This window comes from Vanacampus margaritifer, chromosome 2 (genome assembly GCF_051991255.1).
Source record: "Vanacampus margaritifer isolate UIUO_Vmar chromosome 2, RoL_Vmar_1.0, whole genome shotgun sequence".
In the NCBI taxonomy this organism is placed as follows: domain Eukaryota; kingdom Metazoa; phylum Chordata; class Actinopteri; order Syngnathiformes; family Syngnathidae; genus Vanacampus; species Vanacampus margaritifer.
This window is the reverse complement of record NC_135433.1, coordinates 35931446-35943708: the sequence shown is the minus strand read 5'-3', so window position 1 is coordinate 35943708 and position 12263 is coordinate 35931446. Positions and strand designations below refer to the sequence as shown.

Below are 12263 nucleotides of genomic sequence, written 5' to 3'. Positions count from 1 at the left end.
CCTCAACTGGCTCCTGTCAACCTGGAGGAGCAGTGGCTCGACTCTGGGTCCCCGGACACCCTGCGGACCAAACTAATTTCGACCGCTTACGTATTTGGGATCTCGTTCTTTCAGTGACAAGGTGTGGGTTGTGACCATAAATGAGGGTCAGGTGTTTTCTTTTTCATCGTCTTCCATTTAGAAGATGAAAAAGAAGAAGAACAACAATGGTAGTCATGGGAAATTCCACAACGAGGATTTACTGCGTATTAACTAGGGGTGTCAGGCGATTAAAAATTGTAATCGAAATTAATCGCACAACTTCAATAGTTAACTCACGATTCATCGTAAATTTTATCTGTTCAAAATGTGCAATAAAATATAACTACTTATAAGTTTTCATACTCTTGTTGACATAGAAGTGGGGAATATGTTAAACGAATCGAAGTTTTGTCATTGATACAGTAATTTCATAATAATTCATACAAATGAGTTCAAACTAAAAAGATGTACTGTACTGTAAAAAACGAGTGTGATATTGATTTGTGTTGGTCATTATTCTGCCACTAGATGGCAGAATTCAATTTGTAAGAGGTTGGTGACAGCTCAGTGTATTTTTCTTTTCATATTAAGAGTTATCTAATCTTTAACATGAAGTAACTTGTAAAATTCTGCACATTTTTAAAATAGTAAAATATAACTTGACCCCAGTCTCCACAAGTAAATGCATTATTAACACATTTATTACTGCTAAATTTTGACGTGGACGTGTCTGACTGGAATTCCCCCAGTACAGGCTTTCTAAGTAGGGGGCTGTCATTAATCGCACGTTAAAAGAATTAGTGCCGTTAAAGAACTTTAAATGAATTCAAAATTAACACATTCATTTTGACACCCCTAGTATTAATTCACCAGGATTGTATCTTTGGCTACAATGCGACATGAGATTCTGGTTAAGGTAATCAAACTAAAAAGAAAAACTGATGTTTCATCATCCTTGTGCAGCGGGAGGGAAATCTATGCTGCACACACACTGAGCTCTGGTACTTCATTTAGTTTTAGATAACCGAACGACACATTAGAGCAACATTGTGCGTTTCTGAACGGTCTGAGTAAAACAGCGCGCTCAGAGCGCATTTCCGAACGTGTTGTAAAAAAAAAAATAAATAATGTTTTGACTGGTTTGACTTTGAAGAAAGAAAAATAGCAAGAAAATAATGCAAATTAGCGATGTAAAACTGCACTAGATGAAGTTATGGTTACAAATGAAAACCCGCAAAGGCTTGAAGCCACAATAACCGTACTGCGAATTAGTGAGGGAACACTGTATTTTGATTTGATTGGCCAATTGATAGTGTGATTACATCGAGTTAAGGCCAATGATGAAGAATCTAAAACCTACTCTTTTATTTCTCTAAAAATCTATCTCTGTATTTCTGCCACAATAACCAAATCTTCCTAAAAGTGTGAGTGTTTGTTTGTGTTTTTTGCAGCACTGAATTATTGCAAGCATCCACGTATTCTCCTTTCTGTTAGCAAATAAGACGGGGCTCATTGCTCATGTAGGAAGGAAGGTGTTGCTTTTTTTCCCTTTTGCCACTCATGATGAATAGCAATGAACTAGGTTGAACTGTGGAAGTCTATCTGGCCTCTGAACAAAAATAAATAAATGATCAACAACTTCCCATTACCAAACCTCGCCAGCCTCTTTGCTAGACCTCAGTTGAGAGACGTGCACAGGTTAATTTCCACACTAAACTGTACTCTGGTGCTTCAACATTCAATTACCTTTTGTTAATAAACTCCTTCAACCTTCTCTGTCAGTGATGGAGCGAAATGATTTTCCTCTTAATTCTATTTGAAAGAGCGTGTCTACTACGAGAAGTAGGAATAAAACGCTCAACATATTTCTTGACGCACTGATGCACTCTGGATTCAAGCTGACTGGTGTCAAGCGTATTGATGGAGTGGGAGGGCAAGCCAATACGAGACGCCCCAAGAAGCTCTGCTATGCACGTGTTGTAGAAATGTTGTCTTGAGGACACAAGCAATCGTCTTGAAATGAATGTCTGCTCTTTGCAAGTACAACGTATGATATGTCTTCTCAGTGGAATACAAGCCTATATGTCTCTATCAATGGTGCATTTATGTTATCCCAGTAAAGTGATAGATCTTGTCAAAGCTGGACTGAGACCAAAGCTATAAATGCACACTGGGAAATATATCCCTGAAATAAAGCACCAATATAGAAGCAAGTGAAGCGAGTTTCATTTATTGTTAAACTTTCACTCGATGTTTATGGCAGCAAGTGCTGGGGATGCCAGAAAAGCCTCTGTAGCAACAGCCAGCGGCCGGAAATAATTCCTGCCATGTCTGTTAGCTCACAGACCAACACTGTCAATTTACTCGCAAGTGAATATATCCGGTAACATTGTGCTTACATTTACTTGAATACCTGCAACAACTTGAATGTGCACATGCTCAAAATGCAGGTAAACACAAATTAGATTGACACCTGATTATGCCCATTTTAACCACAATATAGACTAACTCTTGAAACCAACATAGCTCAAAGAGATATACTTATTCACTCCTCCTAGGTTCAAAAGGCTACTGATGTTGCGCTACCCAACTGGCCACCGTCATTCACAATTTAACATGATTAATAGTTTATGCGCTTGAGTGACTTAGTTATGATTAACATCAAGGTGTTGAATGTGTAGAGAAGTATTTCTGTCGTTAAACGGTGCGTGTTGAAGATGGTACGGTTCACATTGACAACGTAGTGCTTCACAAATGTTTGAGACCTTCATCATCATGAAGTGCTTTTTTTGCTAACACTTTTCAGTTCTGTTAGCTCTAAGGCAATGTCCTCAACAAAAACACAAAAAGTGGGGTATTTTGTAGATATAGCAATAAATGTGAAGCCACATTTTTATGTCACCTCTCCTTAAATGTGCCAACATAACAACTACTATTACTAATATAATAATCACCTGTAGCAGTAAGTCCACGCACCTTTCTTTTTCTTTTTGGTCACAGGCTCCTGTGTAACCTGTCTCATCACTGGGCCTTTTCTCCGTTGCAAAGAAATGTCCAAATATGTCAGTTTTTTACTCTTGCGTCAAGACTCAGTCGTAAAACAGAGAGAATCCGGTCACTTTTCAAAATAAAATATTTATAAGCCTCGGCTAATCAATTAACCGGAAGTACAGTAAGTTTTTTTTTATTCTTTCAATTGTGCGGCCCACCATGTCCAAAGAGGCCCACGGACCGATACAGGGCCCGGTGGTTGAGTACCACTGTTCTAAGGAATAAGGAATTTAAATTTGAATTATACCATGTATTCTGTATTATACCAACATTTGAGCCATCTGGCTTGGGTTACCTACTTTTTATTTTTACTAAAGCCCGTATCCCGCTGAGGGTCAAACGTTTGCGAAGCTAGCGAATGTTGAATTTCTTGTCAGGTTCATTCAAGGTTTGCTAAACATTCTCTGAACATGTTCAAAATTTCCTTGTGACAAGCAAAAACATTAAAATATTAGGCAAATGTCTGGCAAACGTTTAGAGAATGATTAGGGAAAGTTGCGACCTTAAATGAACCCTGATGAGAAATCAAGAGTTGCTAGCTTCGCAAACGTTCGCTTCTCAGTGGGATGCAGGCTTTATTAATTGAGAACAATATTTATAATATGTTAGTTGGCATTAAAAAATGTGGTTAAAAAAAACATGGCATATTAAACATTCTAGATTTTTACTCAGGGAAAGATATACATTTTGTATCTGATTTTTATCCACATCGAATAGCGTAATTGCTTACAATTGACAGGTGATCAGTCCACTGTGTAGTTAGCCTTGGGATAGGCACCCCAGTTGTGATCCTGAAAAGGAGGAGAGGTACAGAAAATGAATGGAAGATATGAATATGAATCTTAGATATCTTAAGATATACAATTCCCCCAAAATATTTGATCTGTTATCGATTACCGTGACGCAAATCAGTACTGTGCTACACACAAAAAATCAGAATTGGGTCACTTGAACCATGTTGTTCAAACCCAGCCTTAGATCTGCTTAGTACAACTGCAGACATTTCACATTCATTGCTCCCTTCCCAGATGACTTGCACAGATTTTTCTTTTTCAAAGAAGTTCGCTTCAGATTGAAAACTCGTGCGGCTTATTGAGACCCATTGAAGCTTTTATAGAGTCACAGTGTATCACAACAGCAGTTCCATTAATTGGAAATGTGTCTTTTATTCGGGGCATGATTAAAAACTGGTGATCTGTGTTTTTGCGATAAAGACTCGGGGAGATGGAGAGATATGAACAGTACGCACTCAGAGGAAGGAGAAGAGAGATGAGGCCCGGAGGACCCGCATGATGGGTCATAATCCAGTGCCTACGGGAGGTCACCAGTGGGAGGCGGAGCTAAGAGGGGGGTGCTAAAAAGCTCGCGATTGCCTCTGTGAGCCTGGGAGGAACTGCAAAATAAAAGAGGCTTCACCAACATTCTACAGACTAGAGAGTGTCTGTCCTCATGGCAAAAGGAGCTTGCAAATTTACTGCAATACTACTTCCAACTAGAGAGGAGCAAATGTTCTGACAAAATATCACCCCATAAAACTGCAGTGAGGATATAAAAAAGAAGAACATTCTCCACTGCTCTTAGATATCTTTGCCTCACCAATGCATTGACATGAATATTTATAATGTTCACACTTGAGCTGACCTCAGATCTGCTACAGTATTTTACCCAGCAACGTCGAAGCACATATACTACCAATTTTTTTGTGTCAACTGTATCGGGTGGGTTCTCGTAAGTAAGATTGTCATCTCACTGAAAACCTGAAGCACCTCCAACGTGGGTTTATGTCCCTGATTCCAAGGTTTGATCCAGTGTCAGGCCCTGGAGTGTGTGGAGCTGATGTGCAAAAAGACTTGGCTGACTGCTCTGGCTCTATCAGTTTCCCTTTGTTGCCTTTCTGCCATGCTGCTCATTGTCCCTAAAGGTAAGCTGTAGCCTGGGATAATTATCCATGTATATGTAACACAGTTCTTACCTCCCTGGAGGCTAGCTTTGACGCATACAGGCAGCCAAGTCCAGGTTTCCGTGAGGGAGGGAAGCGACAGAGTCAGACTAAAGGTCTCAGAAGACTCAGCAAGAGTTGAACTGATGCCAGGTGGTGCGGATAGATCACGGTTAACCACAGGTGCCCTGCCTGCAGCTTTAACACTGCCCAATCAGCTGCACACCTCCACAGTTGGTCTGAAACAAAAAATGACTTCCGCAACTCTCTTCAGAAACAGCCGAGCACAAGGTTGTAAACGTAACATTTTAGCCCAATAGCGTTGTTGTCAAAGTCACATTTGAATATGTTCGGAAAATAAGAGAAGACACAACAAACTGAATAAGCAAGAAGAGTCACATTGTCTCGATTCAACGGCGAACAAAAGACCATCTTTAGCAAGCTGATGTTTTTATTGAGTTTGTGACAATGCCATTAGGATAAAGATAATTATGGTGCCAGAAGAACAATTGATTGCAAAATAAGGCTAAGATCATCAAAATATATTTTTTATCTTTTAACACTAACGTTCTATGCAGCCCCACTAGTCTAAATATGGTATTGTGGTTAATACTGCGTAATGTTGCTCAGGTAGCAACCAATCACAGCGCAGCTTCAAAAAACAGGTTAGGTCTGATTGGTTGTTGCCTGAGCACTGAGCAACTGTGATGTCATCTTCAGTCAACAGCAAGTGGCAAAATGGCCGCCCTCTGAGAGGGATAAAAACGGCTGGATTTTGCTTCATAACTCATATTCCACAAATGTGACAATCAGAATGTCATGTTTAGACTAGTGAGGTCACATATAACATACTCTTTTCAAGAAATGTTTAAGGTTGACTGCCTATATTCGTTTGAACAGTTAATGTTACTTATTCAAAGTTCCCAATTGAGCTGACGATTAAATGGTGAAAAAGGACATTAAAACACAAGAGGTGTTTGTTGTGGCCCATTTTCTTTCTCCCTTTCAGCATAGTCCTGAAATAAATACATGGTCTGAATTCTCAGGTGCACTTAAAGCTCACCAAGATTTAAATGTAATGGTCCTGCCGTTTAAAGGATGCCAGCAGCAATCTTTCTTCAATTCACAGAAACCAATATAGCAATTTCTCCCCACAGCCCATGTTTGAATAATGCCTCAAGCACTCTTTCTCTTAGTTACAAGTTTCTTTAGGCAGCAGATGTTTGAAAGCAATTAGGCAAAAAGGTCAGGCTGTAGTAGGTTTTGTTTGTTCGTCCAACAACAAAAACATCAATTCGACACGCAGCAACATCAATTTAAAGGGACATCCCAAGACAAGTTTACAACTGCACAATTAATGAAATCTGTAGTTTTTTAAGCTTCTATTCTTTATCTTCTTTAAATTTATTTTTAATCAACAATGGATGTAATTGAACAATAGGTTTAAAACACTGCTTGCAAATGCACGATAACATTTATTCAAGACACACTTTGTTTATAGAAAAAAATCTATCTGTTAATCTGTATATCGATTTAAACTTGTCACTTAAGTTGAAAACAGAGCTGTAGAATTAAACTGTGCATTGAAACTATGGAATGATTTAATCTAAATTTTGAGCTTGTGTCAAATTGACATTGTAGTAACACTGAGTAGTATGAACGGCTGATAATGATGTGTAATTGTATCCAAAAGTTAAAATTTAAAATGTTATGATTTGCCTTTCTACATCAATGATTTTGAACATAAACTATACACTTAACAGGGTTGAGAGTGTTACTTTGTAAAAGTAATTAGTTATAGTTATTAATTACTTCCAATAAAACGTAACTGAGTTAGTAATTTAATCATATTATATTATAATTATATACATATATATATATATACATATACATATACATATATATATATACATATATATATATATATATATATATATATATATATATATATATATATATATGCTACTTTCCTTCAACTTGCGTCAGTTTTCTCTGCGTATTCCTGCTTCCTCTCGCATTCCACAAACATGCACATGAGATTAAGTTTGTTAAATTGTCAATATATGTAAATGTGTTAGTGATTGATTGTTTGTGTGTACAGTATGTGCCCTGATATTGACTGACCACCAGTCCGGGCGCACTCCGCCTCTCGCCTTAAGTCAGCTGGGATAGGCTCCAGCTCACAGAAAAAATAAAATAGAAAATGGATCATGGATGGGGGAGAGAGGGATGGAGGAAAACAAACTTATTCTACACACACAAAAATCGCCATTTACTATAGGCAACATTAGAAGACGTTACGTACACATTGTGATACAATCCAATAAAAGGGTTGTGTCAATAAATTTACATTTACAACAAAAATAATTACCATTATTTGTGTACCTTAATGAAATACAGTTATTTAAAAATAAAACATGTCTTTTTTGCATTCGCTAAGCTTTTAACATGTCTTCAGTTCCAAGAACAGTTTTGTTCAAGGAAAAAGAATGTCGCTGAAATAAAGGAGACAACTTTCATTGTTTATGCAAATGTAATTTATGTGCGCATGTGGGTGTACACAGCATACCCATAATATAGAAAATGCTTTGAACTATTAACCCATATGTTCAAAACCTGCATAATTCAAAACATGGCATTTCTTTAGATCAACCATATACAACAATTTGGCAGCACACATCTGTCCTTGTGTTGCATTTTAGTTTAGAAAGTTTCTCTAAACTTGAACTAATAAGTCATTGAAAATTTCCGAGGTAAGGAGAAAGGATGGAGCTGACGGAGGAGAGTAAATATCAGTTAAATGTTTCAAGTGCTTTCTTGTCAGAGTTGAAAGAGTGTGTAATACCGTCGGAAGTGTGCACGCATTGTGAACTGGACAATGCGATTGTCATGAATGTTTGAATTGAGAAGTGATTTAGCGAGAGAGTGAGACTTAAGGTAATTTGTCAGGCTTAGCTAATGGAAGAGGACAATAACGAGACATTTGTTAAAGGCGCATTTCTATTGGGCAAAAGCTTCAGTTGAAGTATTGTGAGGAGAGTCGGCCCCATGGTCACGAGAAGCCACAGAATAGCCTACAAACAACACGCACACACACGCAGCAAGAAAAGCATCACTCCAGCCTCTCAGACATTGTCCCACACATTCACTCACACATGGCCACGAGCGACGAGGACTGTAGTGCATGAACACACACAAACGATACATCTCTCGAGGTAAAACAAAAATCCGGAGACCTGACAAGACAAGTCAAAAGGGATCTAATGCCTTGAGGCAGAGGAAGAGTGGATGAAGCGAGGGGGCAGAGGATGACGGCTGAAGGGAGGAGGAAACATTTTGTGGGGCTAGAGAGAGTGACAGGAGGAGATGAAAAGGCAAGGGAGGGCTGGAATGTAACCCAGGCGGGCGGAGGATGTGCAAAAAAAAAAAAGTGTGGGAGGACGCAGAGATGCGAGACCACGGGTGAGGGAAGAGACGCTCAAGAATGAACAAGTGTGGGAGGAGAGGAAAAAGAGCAGTAGCAGAGGAGATGCACTTGGAGGTTTTAAGCGAGATGCTCTGCATGCGCCCCAGACGAGAGCAAAAGCGACAAAGTGATAAAGCCTCAAACCAAGCCATGAAAGCAGAGTGACGGAGGAGAAACTTGTATGCATTTAGATGTTAGTCTCGCATGTGCGAATGGCCTGAGTGGGGCTAAAACATGCACCGGTGCGGGTAAATGATGGCGAAGGGGCTGAGGGAAAGAAGGACAAAGTGAGTTGGGGAGATGGTGGCGCTGATTCATTGATGCTATCGAGGCACAGGGAGATGTGTGTGACACAATCTCAAATTGGAAATCGCTGTTTCAATCTCGCCTCACTCGCTGCATGGCTACCCGCTCAACTGATAGCAAGCGGCCTAATTCTATTAAAAATATCCCTTGAGTGAGAAGATATGTATGAGGAGGGGAGGGTGATGGGAGGCGACGAGGGCGGGCAGGAAAACGAGGGCCAGGGAGGCAACGGTGAGCCTGAGGTCCCAGAAGAAAGTTTGGCTGTCTGTCACTATATCTTTTTACCCCATCGCCAAATCCCTCCCATTCCTACACTGTATCTAACTACCCATCTGTCTATTTATCGCTTTATCCGTCTGCCAGCGCTTATCCCCCGCTGCAGGTTACTCTTCTCTTTTCCCTTTCCGTCTCTCACTCTTATTTTACCTCCCGTTTCACATCCCACTTCTATTTTAATATTTCCATTCTTCAAATCCATTAATTCTATTTGCTTCTTGAGTGTCTTATTAGTCTCACAGTTGGGTGTGCTTTTTCATTTGATCCTCCTGCTTCTCGACAAATTGTAGTGGTGGAACTAAGTCAGGGTTAAATGTTCATCTAATCAGCGGAATTTTCACAAAGGTCACTTGTTATTGTCATTTGAGGTCCCTTTTACAGAACAACTTAAAAAGGAAGCCAACCCAGAATTTTTTCTTTACAAAAATATGTTCTATGTGGCCCCACTAGCTTACACACCGTATTCTGATTCATATTGTTTTTGTGGAATATGAATTAAGCAGCAATATCCACCCATTTTTGCAATTCCTGTCGACTAAAAATTACATCACAGTTGCTCAGGTAATGACTAATCGTGGCTCAGCACGTTAATGTCACATGACCAAACTTAAAAAACAGGTGAGCCACTGTGATGTCATTTTCAGTCGACAGCAAATGCTAAAATGGCCGCCAGCTGAGATGGTGAAAAACAGAAAACAAAATATATTAATCGGAAAACCGTGTTTAACTCGCAGCCATTTTCACTGAAGCAACCCCCTTCGCTCCCGGCGGTCTAATTGATTTTGATTTTGCAAGGCCCACAGAATATTGTGTTCTATTGCTATAAAAACATGGAACCTACCAAAAAAAAGATTAGAGTCTAGAGAAAAAATATATTTGTATGTGTTTCCATTTTGCAGGAATTAGCATTACAATATAGCTAAGTTTCATCATTATTCACTAACCTGTTGAAAACACTGGGGAAAAGAGCTTGTTGCAACATGGCGCTGGTTGATCTAGTTGATCTCTGCTGCCACCTGTTGGCCGTTTTTTTTTTATAACTACCATTGCTTTAAGCGACCTCTTCAGGTCAGAGGCTGCATCAAAGCTTTCTGTATGCTCTGTATAAATATGTTTTTGGAACCATGGTGATATTTAAAATAGAACATTTTATAAATGTTTGGGAGCAAATGAGCTAGTGGGGACGTATACAACATATTATTGTAAAGAAAACATATACAGATATACAGTATATATCATCTTTTTCTGGTACTTGTGCAACAAGCAATAATGGTTAAAAAAAAAAGTTTATGGACACGGTCATGTTACATACATACATACATACATAATGCTCACCTATCATGTATTTATTTGTATTTTTTGTTTTAATATTAGTAGTGGTAAACTTCTACCATTGTATGACCATAAAGAATGTTAAAATGACACTTCAAACATTAGTTTACGATATAAAAAATATTACAAGATATTGACAGATTGACCCTGTTGTTCTTTTAATATTCTAGTTGCGCTTGACCCGACATTCTGGAATTGATTTTGTTAAATTTTAGTTTGACTGTATTTGTCTTTTCTTTTTTAATGTGGGGACCTTAAGGTTAAGAACCTTAAACTCCCATTAACATATTTTGCATTTTACATGCAAATTTGACTTTGGATTTTTGATTAAGAAGCTGCACTTTGGTGAGGGTAGAATTTTACTTAAGCCAGCTCAGTTCCCATTTTATCCAGTTGTAGAGTCAAAATTAAAAAAGGAAAAGAACAGCGAAAAGAATGTACTTACAGATCACAGTATGAATAAAAGGTTGGCTCATAATAATAAAAAATAAAAAGCTATGACTCCAGAAGCCAGGCAATAAAGCGTCAGCCTAATGAATTAATCAAACAGTCATTAGTTCCTATCTGCTGTCGTATGAGCTGGCCACTCGCTCTCTTTAGAGAAAGAGAAAACAGAGCATGCAGCGAGTTAATGCTCATTCAGCTGTGAAAGAGACAGTGTGTGTGTTTGTGTGTGTGTGTGTGTGTGTGTGTCCACCCACTGCCAGCCTGCCTTTGTGCTGAACTATTGAGGCTAGCATGCATGTGTGGATGCGTGCTTGCACCCATTACGCTTAGTAGTTCCCTGCTGATGATGGCCTGTCATGCCAATAAACTCCCTCGGAAAGCCCAAGGGATGGGGGGGGGGGGGGGTCTGGGTAATATAGATGGCACAAAGGCAAGGTCAAGAAGGGGTGGAGAAGGAGGGGGGCGGTCAGGAAAGGTCAGACAGGATAGGATAGGATGGAAGAATTAGGCGCACAGTTGGGGGAGAGACAAAGATGGGCGCTAAAATACTTGGATTAGCGAAGAGAGAGAGATGAAGAGATTGAGAAGAAGCCGCTTGAGTAATCTTGGCCTAAAAAAAAAATGAGTCGGCTAATTCTGTGGTCACGAGGAGATTATATCCAAGGGATTGACTGCGGAGAAATAGTGATATGGTGCCCCTAATAATGACAAAGAAAGAGAACGGGGGGGCTTAAGACAATAGCTGCTTCTAAAATAGTGAGACAAATAACACTTAATCCCTTTGAGAGATCTCTCCATTTGGTCTCAGGAGAACAAATTGTCCACAAGAAATGAATTCACAGAAATACAAATGTAAAAACCCAGTGTCCGACTCACTCGTTTCACTTTAGCTGTCCTTCAGTTGCAACCTATACCACTAAACTCACACAAATAGTACACAGACGGCTTCAATGATGTATGCAAATTGAATAGAAATGAGGAAAACGGGCTACAGATCCCAAAATAGCAGAACAAAACATGACGGAATAATGAATTTAAATTGGTAAGGGTGCACTGTGTACACAGTAAAGTGGAATGCGTTATTTAGAAAACATCCATTTAACGCCAAGATGTGAACAATGATGGAGCTCTCCCAAGACAATCAATAAACAGACAAACAAGTTGACGGGACTTGGATGTGCACATTTGCCCACTTTGGCAAGAAATTATTGAATGCTTCTCATGCTTTTACAACAGGCAGCAATCTGCCTCCATGTGACTTTCATCCAACAGATCAGATTTGACACCATTTGTCAACCTCACATCAAGACGTTTCTGCTCGACTTTGTCAACACCATCAGGCAATCGAAATAACGACACACTTGTACTTTTAGACAGTCAACAACAATTTCCTAGATGCAGAGACACATTCGACTAAGGTTATAT

At 39.3% G+C, this 12263-nt stretch overlaps 1 protein-coding gene across 2 annotated transcripts in view; it reads right to left on the bottom strand.

Moving 5' to 3' along the window:
• Positions 1-12263, bottom strand: part of cdh24b (cadherin 24, type 2b) — a 216280-nt gene that overhangs the window by 175653 nt on the left and 28364 nt on the right. Inside the window, exons 4-5 of one of the 2 annotated variants that reach the window (XM_077557222.1) lie at positions 5045-5250; positions 3803-3863 (exon numbers count right to left, since the gene is read on the bottom strand). The gene's annotated coding sequence lies outside the window, so the exon portion shown is untranslated. Of the gene's footprint in view, positions 1-3802; positions 3864-5044; positions 5251-10836; positions 10895-12263 lie in introns of those variants that run through there. The other variant, XM_077557223.1, reaches the window with a different exon arrangement.